Source organism: Pelodiscus sinensis, chromosome 20 (assembly GCF_049634645.1).
Source record: "Pelodiscus sinensis isolate JC-2024 chromosome 20, ASM4963464v1, whole genome shotgun sequence".
Classification (NCBI taxonomy): domain Eukaryota; kingdom Metazoa; phylum Chordata; order Testudines; family Trionychidae; genus Pelodiscus; species Pelodiscus sinensis.
The window spans coordinates 10,903,581-10,917,702 of record NC_134730.1 but is presented as its reverse complement, the minus strand read 5'-3'; the positions used below and the strand labels follow the sequence as shown (position 1 = coordinate 10,917,702).

At 45.4% G+C, this 14,122-nt stretch overlaps 1 protein-coding gene across 1 annotated transcript in view; it reads right to left on the bottom strand.

Annotated features, from left to right (window-relative positions):
- Positions 1 to 1,480, bottom strand: part of EVPL (envoplakin) — a 44,482-nt gene extending 43,002 nt beyond the window's left edge. The window contains exon 1 of the mRNA XM_075903624.1: positions 1,292 to 1,480. The gene's annotated coding sequence lies outside the window, so the exon portion shown is untranslated. The remainder of the gene's footprint in view (positions 1 to 1,291) is intronic.
- Between the last annotated feature and the right edge of the window lie 12,642 nt (positions 1,481 to 14,122).

Sequence of the window (14,122 nt, the reverse complement as noted above, 5' to 3'; positions counted from 1 at the left end):
CCCAAGGAAAGGCCAGAGAGACCAAGCCTCTCTTAAAGGGCCACACTACAAAATCATATGCTTCTATCCCAGCATCTGAACCTTTTCTTCACGGCTAGCAAACATACTCTTCGCTGACCAGCTACTTCTGAACCAGGATCTTAGGGCATAAGGCACCAGGTAAATAGCAGCTCTTAACACCACAACAGGTGAGAACCCCAACTCCCAGGCACGTTGAGAAGCTGGACTCAGTGTTTTGGAAGCAAGAAGTAAAACAGAAGGGTGGGGATTTATTTTAGTGCACGGCTCAGTGTCACATTGAAGGGCCATGTTTAAATACAGTTTAAAACATGGCTCCCATTGAGCCCACTAACAACAACATGGATGGGGCAGCTGGTTAAAACTGTTCAAAAAGGTTATTTTTTAATTCATATTCCCTGCTAAGTCAAAGGAGGTTAACATCTGGCTTAGATGCGATAGGATGCAATTCTCGCTTCCCTGAAATCAGTGAGAATTTTGCCATTCAATGGGGCCAGTATTTCAGCTCCAGTTCTTAGAGCTGAAAGACCAGTGTAAACTGGCTTTGGTAGCAGAACCTTTCCCTAAGCCACACAGTGTGCTGCGGAGGTTCTGTACTCCCCAGAGGACTCTGCATAATGGCACAGAAGTCCCCAGCTTCCCATAATTTGTATTACAATAGCACTGAGGGGGCCCAATGCAGATAAAAATCCAATCTGGAGACAGTGATGACTGCTGGGTGGAACCTTGGACTTGTGCTCGGGTCACCCCTGCCACTCACCGGCGGGGTGACCAACAAATCACGTCACCTCTCTGTGCCTCAGTTTCCTCATCTGTAAGATGGGACTAATGAGACTGACCCCCTTTGTCAAGTGCTCTGAGATCGATGGATGATAAGATAGTATTGTGTGTGCAAACACCTAAGAAGAGCCACTCCCTGATCTGACAGTCTAAATCATGTGTCATTTAAAAATGGAAGGAAAGCTGAACATTTTAAAGCCATGTAGGATTTGATTCTCTCACCCTGGACCTTGTGCAATCAATTGCACCTGTGCAAAGAGGGTGCAAACCCTGACCAGTCCCCTGTACACACGACGAGGCTCTTGATACTGAAGGGGTAAAACTAGGAGGAATGAGGGAAACTACATGCTCCCAGAAATACTTTTTGAAAGTTGTACAGGCACGTGTGGGGGAGGGGGAAGGGGAGAAATACAAAAAAGTAGCCAAGAAGCTGGACATACCTTCCAGGGCTGCTCCCTCCCAGAATACTTTCAGCTCTAATTAAATCACTTACTTGTTATTTGCAAGTGCGGAATTAGAAATCCGTGATCTTCTGGGTTTTCGAGGACTAACGTGTTCCGTCTCTCCACAACACACAACACAACACTCCTGCGGTTTTTCCCCCTAGCTGGATCCAATCTTGGATTGAGTCCTGTTTTAAAGAAAGACCACGGATGAGAGAATAGCCTCAGAAACCTTTCTGCACCAGCAGCAGACAGGACCCACCACACGCATGGCTGGCAGGTGGGGAGAAAGAGAAACACAAAGCTAATCTCCAAATCGCTGCAAAGAATTACAAGCATCTCAGCCCAGCACACTCTGCCAACCAGGTTTGGGTGTTGCACTGACTGGAGAGAACAAGCCATACTCTTGTGATTTGTGTGTGCAGTTATTGGAGTCATTTTCAGTGGCAACAATGTGCTTAATGGTTAGTCAGAGATTGGAGCTACTTTTGAGCCAGGCGGCTTCTGCTAAGATATTGACATAACTTATTGTTTACCAAACAAGACTTCCATTTTCACTGCATGAAAGAGGAAGCTCTTCCCTTTGTGAGCCCCATTGGATGCTGAGTTTAAAACAAACCAAAGGAATGCACAATCTGTGGAACTCCTTGCCAGAGGATGTTGTGAAGGCCAAGACTAACAGGATTAAATAAAAACCTAGATAAATTCGTGGCGAAGAAATCCTCCAATGGCTATTAGCCAGGATTGGTAGGGATGATGTGTCTATTTCAGTTTGTCAGAAGCTAGGAATGGGCAATAGGGGACGGATCACTTGCTAATTCCCTATTTGGTTTGTTGCTCTGGGACACCTGGCATTGGCCACTGTGGGAAAACAGGATACTGGGGTACATGGACTTTGGTCTGAGCCAAATCCTGGGACTGGATTCTGTATGACTAAGCATTACATAGGTCAGGTGTTTGGAAAGAGTCCAAGACAAAGAAAGGTGACTGAGGCCTCTGGAAGCCTCCTCCTCCCTGTTACACAAAACTTCTCCCTAGGATAGTGAAGGATCTCTTAGCACTTAGCATCCATTCAGTTTCGTGCCAGCCCTGGGAGGTTTGTATCCTTACCCTCGATCCCAGCGGTGAAAAGTGCAGTGCAGGGAGGTTCAAAGGGTGCACAGCTTGCATTGCAGTGCACAGGCCTGCACTGGAGCATGATCCCTTCTCCAGCTGAGCGCCTTTGGGCTACAGTAATTTGTAGCCTGGCACGCAGGCCAGTGCCAGGGGAAGAGGGCCATGCCTCTTCCTCCTCCCTCTCTGTAGGTGATTGACTGGTACCATGTGGAAGGGCAGGCCTGAAATTGTTCTTGGACCTTCATTGAAGCTCATGGGAGGAATGGAAAGTCCCTGCTTTTCTTTCCCTTTGCCAGTCTCTGGCATGTCTCTTGGGGCCCGATTCCCCCACCAGGGCTCACCTTGGATTCCTGTTGAACCCACTTGTATGGCTCAATCAGAGCAAAGGTCACTAGAACTCCTCACAGGTATTTAGGGCCCTAACTGCCATTGGTTTCCGTGGGAGTTAGGCACCTGCATGTGTTTTCTATCTGGAGGCTCTGGGTGAGTTCCCCACAGGGAATTTGTGATGGCACCAGAGATAAAACCAGACCTCCTAGCTATTCCACCACCATTTTCCCTTTATTTACATCCCCCCCTTAGGCCCTTCTGCCCCTGTACTCACTGGTGGGAAGTGAAGCAACATGGCTGGTGGAGCAAAGCGAGCTGGGGCGGCCTTGTTCTGCTTCTCCTGCTGCTGCCAGTGAGTGGGGGGGGGGGGGGGGGAAGAGGGGCACAAAGGGAAAAACTGCTCCTGACCCTGATATTCCTCCGGGCTGCCTTGGCTGGGGAAGAGGTGGGGCATGGGCAGAGCAAAGGTGGGGAGGGGGCAGGGTAAGGGAGGGAAGAGGTGTGGCCTGGGGCAGAGGGGGGTTGTTCCAACACTTGTCTAGACTAGGTGGGGGGTGCCATGTGGCCAGTGGCCCCTTAGATATCCCCGCACCAGAAATATGCTGGGCCAAACTCTGCAAAGGAGGCTTGGCATCAGGCAGCATGAAGGGACACACAGGTAGAGTCCTGCACCTCCACTGATAGCTGCAGCTCATTTTTGCAGAGGCGGATACAGATTTTGTATCCAGAAGCTCACAAACTCGCAGATAGGCACAGGTACTCGCCTCCCCAGCTCACTTTTGCAGATATAAATTGTGTATCCATGCAGGGCTCTACTCCTAGGCAACTGATGCCTGTGGGGGTGCAGGGAGAGCTATACCTAGAGGCATGAGGACCCTCCATTTAGCAATTAAGACGGCCAGGGGAGGCAATGCACTGCCCAAGTGCTGGTGTAACTGCCACCAAGTGGATTTAAACCTGGGACCTCTGAAGTTCAATGTAGGAGCCTCTACAGCTTGAGCTATAAAGCCAGCTGCCTTCCAGACTAGGCTGTAGAGCTCCCTTGTTCTTACCACGCATTGTAAATGGTCTAAGTGCCACTACATGGGACAGTGAACCACACTAGGGCTGTGTCTAGACTGGCAAGTTTTTCCGCAAAAGCAGCCAGCTGTCTACACTGGCCGCTTGATTTTGTGCAAAAGCACTGACGTTCTACTGTCCAAAATCAGTGCTTCTTGCGTAAATGCTTTGACGTTCCCATTTGGGCAAAAGCCCTTTTCCGGAAATGTTTTTGCACACGAGGGCCAGTGTAGACAGCTAAAAACTGTTTTGCGCAAAAAAGCCCCGATGGCGAAAATGGCAATCGGGGCTTTCTTGCGCAAAACCGCGTCTAGAAGTGCTTTTGCAGAAAAGCATCTGTGCCAATCTAGACGCTTTTTTCCACAAATGCTTTTAACGGAAAATCATGCCAGTCTAGACGTAGCCTAGGTGTGAGGGTTACACTGTCACGAGTCAAGACTGGCTCAGCTAACTGGTGCCAGCGTATCCTGCCCAAATATGGCAAAGTCCTGTCACCTCGCAGGAGAAAGTGACTGAGCGCAGCGCTTTGATTTCTCTCAAGCTGACAATGCTGGACTAAGGCCACAGCAGAGTTTTACATGGCAGCCCCCTCCCACTCCAGCAATGGATTTGGCTTGGAAACTGAACTAGCCTTCTTCAAAGAGGGCAGCTCAACAACTGAACCTCAGTGGCCCAGTACAGGGAGGAAAGGCAGATGTGGAAGACTGAATGTCCCACCACCTCCAGCTGCACTTGACAGGCTCAGTCCAGCGTCCATGAAGGCTTCTGTTGACTTCAGAAGAACTTGAACCCGGACTTCATTGCTGTGAAGGGTCATTGCAAGCTGGATCAAACTCTTGGGCCCCAATGAGTCTTCTCCATGGACTCCACAAGGAGCAGAATCAAGCTGCACTCTCAAGGTCACGTGGCTCATCCAGTGGACAGGTCTTCTGCTGGTTGTGCCCTTGCATTCCCACCCGTCAAAAAAATAATCCAAGTCTGACAGACTGGCCAGCAATGCAGGTTATGGCAAGAGAGCAGTTTAATGCTTCACTAAGCCCTGAGAGCACAGGATTCAGCTGGCCTCAGATCCTCCCTTTCTAAACTCACACTTGGAGACAAGGTATAAAAACAAAACCTACTGAGCCCTTTGTGGAGACAGAGGGTGTGAGCCTGAACACAGATCGGCTATTTCTCTTCCACTCTAAAACCTGCTCAGTGGAACCACCAGCGCCTGGAACAAAATAATTTCCAACAGCACATCTATCGGGGGCACCATCCAGCCTTTTAGGCAGCTTACTTCTAACCTCCCTCCCCCGCATCAGCGCACCTGCCCAATTCTTTGTCCAGCACATCTCAGGTACCCACTGCCTTTCACTTACCATTGCTTCCCTCACTCTCCTCCCATCTTCAGCTTTTGTGCCTGGAGCCAGGACATCTGCCTGAATTCTCCATAGCTCCTTGTGCCATAACCTGATCATTCTCCCCCATCAGACTGCAAGAAGCCTCATGCTTTGCCTTCACAAGGCTGCAATGGTGCTGAATGAACCCAGTAATATATTGTAATTGACAGCAGCTTGCAGGGGAGGGTGTCTCAATATTTCAGAACACTTGCCCCTATTTCAGTCTGGTTAGATAGTACCCAAATGTGTCCCTGGGCTTGCCATTACCTGACCAGATTGCTGATGTGAACTGCCCCTCGAACTCAGTAAAGATCTGCTCCAGTCAATGTGTGACCTGAGCCAATTAAGCATGCAATGGGAAAGAGAATTACATCTTTAGGCAGGTGTCTGTGCATGCCTCAAGTCAGTTAGTGCAACATTCCTGGGCCATAGAAGGCAAATGAAGTAAAACAAACGTGAAAAGTGCACTTCAAAGGGGAATAGAAACAGACACACAAAGAGGAGGAAGTTTGGATTATTCTGAGAACCTGTGAAACCAATAGCCTTCTGCAAATCCAGTGCTTTCCCATAAGACAAACAGTAATACCCAGACCCTCTCAGAGAATGACAGAGGCCCAGGCCACTGAGTTTAGAGGTCCCAGTCCAGTACCAGCCCCAGGCCCTGTCAAATCTAACTTCTCATCCACAGGATCATACTAAAATTAAAATATATGAAAATGAACTCTTGAGACATTTATTTATTAATAATTAAGTCTTTATACCAATAGTGTGTATATTAAAAATGTAACTAATTGTGCGTTTCCACTGCAAGCAAAACTCTTCATTTTAGGAATGCTTTCTGGCTTTGTTGTGTGCAAACTCATTTATAATTGAAAAAAAAACTAGTTTACGTGCAACACCATTGTTAATGTTAAGCATAGCGAGCCCATTCCAACGCTCTCGTCCCATTCTAGAACGATGATAGTTCTTTGCTTGTTTTAAAACACATTGAACGTGCATTCACCCGAAGCCACTGCAGGGAGACTGATAAAATACGTAAGACAGTGGTCACCAACCAGCAGATCAGGATTTACTGGCAGATCTTGGAGCCTCTGACAGGGGATCCTGACTGGTTTGGCCAAGAGACTCATCAAGTTCCAGCACTTCAGTTGCCCCTCCCCCACTGCTGCGCTTCTCCTGCCCTTTGCTTTGGAGCTGTCCCCTCAGGAGCCTCCTGCTTGCTGTGCAGTGGAAGGAGAGGAGGGTGCTGATGTCAAGGTGCCCCCTCTCCTACTCTGTATCCTAGCGCCACAGAGCAGAGAGGGGGGCAAAACAGGACCTTGGAGGGAGTTTGCCGGCTGCTTTTGGGGCTGGTGCAGGGCCAGGAGAGGGGTGAGCCTGCCTTAGCCCCATTGCACCACCAACCAGGAGCAACTTGAGGTAAAGCAGTGCCCAGCTGGAGCCCACATCCCAAAATCCTACCCGAGTCATGAACCCCTCCTGCACCCCAAGCTTCTGCCCCAGCCCCAAGCACCCCTGCATCCAAACACCCTCCCAGAGCCTGCACCTAGACCCCCCTCCTGCACCCCAATGAGCTGAGCTTGGGGCAGGTCAAACACTCTCACGCTCCAAGTCCCTTAATCCAAGACCAGCACTTGCACCCCAACCCTCTGCCCCAGCTTGGCGAAAGTGAGGGAGGATGGAGTGAGCAGGGAGCAAGGCCTCAGAAAAGAGGCACAAAGGAGGCAGGGCAAGAGTATTTGGGTATGAGGTAACTCTTGGATTACACTTCAATTCAAAAAGTGATCTTGTTCTTAAAAAGGTTGGAGACCCCTGACGTAATGCAATTGTGATATTAGGAAATACAGTCGACAGGCCGAGCGCGAATATTTCTTGAAGCAGTTTTTGGCTTGCAGTCCAATTCAAAGTTGGTGAAACGTGTACGTTTCAGGAAGACTCTCTCGTCAGAGATCTCTTGAAATTTCATTCTACCTTCATCGAAACTGTTCAGCCACTGAATATAAATCTTCACCACTTAGTTCTCTGAACTCCCAAAGGAATCCAAAAAGGATATAAATTTGTTGCAGTGACTCAAATCAACATGTAAGACCAGATTGAATGGAATCAACAACAAAAAAGCCCATTACTTGATAGTGCCTTTCTGCATCCGATTGAGATGTTAGGCTGCGATTGGTGAAAAACTCAGATGAAATGTCAATACCCTATGCTAGTGATTTGGACTCAAGAAAGGACTGTGACCCATTGATCACAAATCTTTTGAATATCTTTAAGTCGTTCAATGTTATTCCTCTCAACATCAAATGTAGCATTGCGTGCTTCAATTATAAGATTAGTTTTGTGGACCATTTTTAGCAGCTTCATCCGCATGAATGACAAAGTGCATTCAAATTTGGATATATATTTCTGAACTGATTTAAGCTCAGTGCGAGCTTGTGCTGTGAGTTTAAGAGATTCAAGCTCACTTAGTCTCTCTCTCTCTCGCCTCCCCCCATGCAACTGGTTTAATGCCAATTCAAGATGGCCATCTTGTTGTTGAATGCTGCGAAGGGAAACAGGCGGATGCTGCTTCAGAATTTCCCACTTTCGAGGACTGCTACTGAAGAGGTTGTACAATTGCTGGATTGTGCCAAAGTATGTGATTGCTTCCTTGCATGATTCAGCACAATCAAGGCTGACAAGATTTAGCGTGTGGTTGCCACAAATGGAGAAAACACAGTTTGGCTTTTGCTCAAGAAGGACGGCTTGTACTTAGTTGTACTTCCCAACCATATTGGATCCACTGTCATAGGCTTGGCCAATGCAGACTTGAAAAATTTAATTTGTAGCCTTCCAGAATTTCTAGTACACGAACAATCTCTTTTCCAGGTTTTTTTTGTTTGTTTTAAATTATCAAACAAAATGAATCATTCTTCAGTTGAAAACTTTGAACTTCTTGCAACTTTAACATATTGAACCACCAAGATCATCTGTTCTTTATGAGAACAGTCTGGAGTTGCATCAATAATAATTGAAAAGTACTTTGCATGTCGTATCTCTTCAAGAATTGTTGTTTGCACAAATGTCCCACACAGTTCAAACTCATTTTGTATTCTGGTAGACAGTGGACTTCCATGTGTTTTCCTCTCCTGTGATTCACGAACATGCTTAACATGGCCTGATAAGTTGGTATACTTGCTAAGAAGGTCAAGTATACCAAGGAAGTTTCCATTTGTTGGGTATCGATACATTGACTGGAACCCAAGTCAATCCCCATCCAGAAAGAATGACATTCAATATGAGCACAAGGAGGTTTTTTTTCCAGTTATCAGTTTGTGTTTATTTCACTCCGGAGTAAGTTTTCAACTGAACTGTCAGCTAGTGCTGCTCTACTAGCTGATTTCCATGTAACAGTTATCTTTATGAAGTTTCACGTGCAGGTATTTGATCTTTCAACTTCCTCCAACCTCTGATGCCCCAACCGGATGGATCAGACAGTACTGAAGCATTTGAAGTATTACTGTTAAAAATTAAACCGGGTACACAGTACTCTGAGCCTGCTTTTCCATGCTCCAGCAGAATCCACCGGCTGTGTACATCTCTCCATTTGGAAGAGTTGTCAGCAGATGAGTGGGAAAAGCATGATTTTCAGCATCTTTTATTATATTACTTGGAATCTGAAAACAACCGACTGAGAAAGCATTTGAGCAACATTGTTCTTAACAAGAAGTGCAATATCAGGCTATGATGCCACTGTTACACTGTGTCCTGTGCTAGTCATAAGTTCTTGCTCTTGCTGCACAGCATCTCTGTGGTCCTCATTTTTTGCCTGCAGAGTCTCTAAATCGAGCGTAGATTCTGCATTTGTCTCTACTGTTGGCATTTCTGTGTCCTGATTAATGACCTCCTCCGTTTTAAGGCAATGGCTTGAAATGTCATTTGAGGGTGCAAAGTTTCTCATCAGAACTGAAAGTGTCACTGTCAGTATGGTCACCATCTAATGGCTGAAGTGTCTTTTATATGAGAAATGATGTTATGGCTTTAAACTCTTAACTGCTGCTTCCCTCTGTTCCTTTCGCCATCTCTTGCGCCACTTTCAAATCTTTGCTTCATTTTTATAAAGGGGTTCTTTTAAAACATAGTAACAAATTAATTCACTAAAGGCTGTAGTTGTATATACTTTGCAATTAATATTATATAAACAATGGTTTGGAGGTGTTTTTTACTGCGGCCCTTATAGCCTTATTTCAAAATCTTGACATTTTGTCTGCTAACATGTTCCCGTTATTAAATTCCTCTAATAACAGGTGCGTTATTATGAATATGAACCCGGGATGATTGCCAGATTGGATATAAAGTTTATTAAACAACTAGAATTAAAAGTTTCACAAAAAAGCCTTTAAAGGTGAATCAAACTGGATGAAGAGGTAGCTTACAGCTGAGCCTGATATAGTTATTGGATACAAAGACTCACAAAAAACCCAGGAATACGAAGATCTCCTATGCAGACAAACATGTAATTTAAAGGTTAAATTCACCCTCAGATTAAACAAAATCACTGCATAGTAACAATTAATTACAACTTTCCAAACCTCTAAACTATGCCAAGACTAAACAGCATTTCATAAAGTAGAAACACTAATCGCAAAAGCTACTCCAGTCAAATGAAAACTTAGATGTAACTGAAAAATTGGCGGAGGCCTGAGGTCCCACAATGGTTTAAATCAATTTTTGCAGGTATATAGAGCTTCTTGTGTTCTCTGTTATAATTGCATGGTGTATAATAAATGGAAATGACTTGGAAGGAAAATGTTAAAATTTGAGGCCCCTTTAGCTCCTGAGGCCTGGGCCAAATGGCTCTCCTGGCCCCCCCCCTTTGATAGGGCCTGGTAATACCTAGCTCTTAGCTAGCGCTTTTCATCAGTAGAGCTCAAAGCACTTTACCAAGGCCAGTAAGTATTAGCCCTCTGAAAAAATGGAGAAACTGAGGCATAAAGGAATGAATGTGATGTGCCCAAGGGCACCCAGCAGGTCAGTGCCTGAGCTAGAAATAGAAGCCAGCTCTCAAGCATCAGTCTGTTGTGCTATCTACTAGTGCACACTGCCTCCTCTAGAGAGGAGACAGGCCTAAGCGTTCTTTGAGGGCATTATTATGTCAAGCCTGTGATAGGCCAAGACGGAATAAGCCAGCCTGTAGCCCATTCCATGCCATGGAAAGATGGACAGTAGCTCAATCAGGTACTGACATGTGGCCATCAGAAAACAAGATGGAGTCCTACCCAGAAGTAGATTTTGCTCCAATGACAATAGAAATACAGGAGCTACTGAGTAGCTCCTGCTGCTTTGCCCAATCATGAGACACACACCAAGGTGCTCATGATGGACTATTTCTATTAAGAGGAAGTTCTGGAAATGTCCATAGAGTAACTCAGTGGGGGATCTGCCTTTCCCAAGAGAATAAATATGGGCCAGACTTGAATAGTTTACAGTCTAATACAAAAGGCAGCAGTTTCAGGAAGGGAGGTTATGATGCCATCACAGCAGAGGAGACCCGTTATTAAGGATGGTTTTGAAGGAAAAGTGTAAAATGTATACAACACACACAATAGATCAAAGCCCAGTGCACAGAGACAAGGACACCACATGTCCCTTTGTGACCATCAGTTGACTGCAGGCCCATCATTGAATGCAGGCCAGTACCAAGCAATTTCTTGCCTCTCTGCCTTTCTGCATGCTCCTTTCACTCCTCACTGCCTGGGAGAACTGACAATGAACAAACATGTGAGAGCAGCCGGTGTTTCACAGGCTCAGAGGCACAGAGAGGATTAATCACACAGTCCCCCGCCCAGGGCTGGAGCCCAAAGATCATTTCATGGGAGAGGAAGTTACTGAGGATTTACTGAGATTCATTAACCTTTACCAGTTGAGTTCCTCAGGGCAGGGCAACACAGAGAAAGTCTCTCATGGGTATCTCTCAGGGCACCCTCTCCATTTCCTGCACGACTGGGCACTGGTCACAGGATGACTAATGTGGCATTTATACACTTAAATCCAAGAGTGCCGAACATGAGTCACACAGGGCTGCGTAGCCTGTATGGGTGCACTTCCAGTGCCTTCCACATGGAGCCCTCCAAGTGCTTTCCAAACCATGGAACCCTAGGAGAAAGCCAGTCTCCTTCCCACTGTGCGAATGGGGACACAATGGAGGTGAAGGGCTTGGTTTGTAATGTCTGGTGCTGAAGTGCTAATGATTGCATCATGTCCCAATGGCAGAGAAATAAAGTGATGCATCCCCCGCTTCCCAAAACTGTTCACTCATCCCAGACTTCACCTGCTTCTGGTTAATTTCCCTTGGGACCATTAAGCATCCCATCCCCTTCTTCTCAGAGCATAATGCCAAGGTTTAAGACATACACACCTACCCAAGTTCTACTTCTCAGTGTGTGGCCCTAGGCAAATAACAGATAGCCTCAGTTTCACCATCTGTACAAGATACCTCCACCTGCCCTGAAAGGGGAACTGTGGGAAAGCTTTTCTGCAAAGTGATACATTTACTCTCAATGACCATTCTCAACATGGGTGCCTAGAAGTGGATTGTGACAGTAAATTGTATTGCCTGAAGACCAGGGGATCGTCCTCTTTGAAAACAAAAGGTATACTCTGTAGTAGGATGCAACTTTAAATCAGTGGGATTGGAGCACATTGGACATAACTCCAATCACAGGAACTGAAGTTATACCCAAAGACATTCGCACATTGAGACAAATATTGAATTGGCAAGCTGTCCTTCTAGTCTTAAAATCCACTTCTGGATTATAGTGAATTACGGCAATCACAAATGAAAAAGCAGGGACTTAGAAAATTTTCACCCTAGTTTGTGTGACCGGCAAAGGATCAATTTACACAGAAGTTCAGGGACTCATTTAGGAGCATGGGTGAAAAGAGCAGGCAAGACTACCAAACCCCTTAACTAATATTGCATTTGTGCTCTAATACCATTAGCATCAGAAGTCCACTCAAAGGGTAGAGTAGAGCATTCATTCTACATTGAACCACCAAGACAGCTATTTTGACCGTAAGCACAATGAGGCAGGGATGGTCATTGTTCTGGGTGCATACAGCACCTAGCCCAATGGGGTACTGATCCAGGACGATGGTTTCTAGGGGCTACAATAGCTAATCTGCTAATAATTGAGATACAAAGCTATCAGGCCAGGAAAGCCGAGCACAAACTCTGTACCGGGGTAGATACAAAGAAAAAACACCACACATTTTGCTGAACCTGTTCTCTTAGAGCAAAGGACACTACAACATGAAAGGAGAGGGTTGTGCATGGGAGAGGCTGCAGCACAAACCTGTTCCACAGTATCTCTCCCTTTGCGTATTTTCTTCGGTTTTGGATCTAGGTGAGGCAGCGAAGAAAAACAACTCGCAAAGGAGACTTTGAACTAGGGCTGGCTGGAAATCAAGAATTCCCTTTCCTGAAAAAGCTTTGAGGCTGTGACATTTGAACACCAGTCTGTGTCTCTCTCCAGAAATTCCTATAGAAAATCATCAAAATGTTTCAATTTAAAAAAAAAAAATCAGAATTTTTCAATGAAAACATTAAAAAAAACCCTGCAGCCAGTGTTGTTTAGGGCCCATGATTCTTTGCAGGAATATACAGACCTTTGTTGTAGGTGATGTCCTTCCAGAACAGAGTTCATTACCTCCGAAGGAATATTTGGTGGTGACTGAAGCTGCTCCACGTGGAAACCTGACTGTAAAGGGGGAGGGATTCAGGCAGGGGTACAAATGGTTAGCAAGAACGAGTTAACGTATTCCATTTATGAGCAGCAGTCTTGTGGAGTCATAATTTCTACTAGCTAGCCTTTAATCACATGGGTTGGGCTTGTGAGCACTGCTAACTGCTGGTACCAGCTCTATTTCCTCAACAAGACACAGCGAAAGGGAGGGGAAGAGAAATTATTTCAAACGACAGCTGACTGTTCCATGCTGTTGAAAGAAAGCACAAGAGAAAGTAAAGTACATAGCACACAAGGCAGCTGTCTAGCAATCCTTTGGAAAAGCAATTGTTCTCCCATTTTCTCCAGTAGATTAAATGTTTTTACACAAGAATTCCCATGCTTTGTAGTATTTTCCACTTCAATCAGAAGGGCCCTTGCCATGCAAACATGGTCAACTCTCCCAACACACCTTGACAAAGGTATAAGCCATGGGAAAAAGTGCAGTCTAATAGAATAAGGAATTTAGGTAGATCTTGTAGTCATTTGCCTAGATGCTACTGATTTCCCCCTATTAGTAGATTGCCTCATTTTTAAATTTAGCTCATTGTATGAGCAGGCAAAATCCAGAACCTGAGGACTTCAACATTGTTCCACAAGCACACAAGTGGGCGTAGAAAGTCACCTGCTTCCCTCAAGGTTGAGGCAATAACTTGTGCAAGGGTCCCATGCATTCCCCCAAAGTGGGTTTTCATATAGCCTCAATGGGTCACCTGTTACATCTCTCCTAAGAGTCCTAAAGCTTTTAAATGGATGCTTTTCCAGATCTATGATTTTCATTGGCCTCTTCTGGAGCTTTGTATTATTGCTTAGATCCCCTTTGAGACAGGGTGACTTGAAATGAAGATCCCCTCCAAGGGGCAGGTACACCATTGAGAAATTTTTATAATTAAGATGCACCTGTTATTCTTCATCACTTTATCATAACCCAGCATCTTGTTTTGACTGATTATAGAGGTTTTCACTTCAACAGTTGTTTAAGCATAATAGGTTCTTCTGTCTGACCAGCAGATGGGCAAGGATAAAATGTGGGTAGAATTAAAGTTTCTGTGCCAACCTCTAAAATCTTTACATTAACATTTTGCACATGAAGTGTATTCCACTCCACTAACAAGTCTGCTGAAGATTTGTCTGGGAATTAAGATTAAATTATAGTTATTGAAAAGGTATGAAATGCTGTGAAGTGAACACTGCAGTTCAAATAAAAGCAATTCAACAAACAGATGTGTTTTGA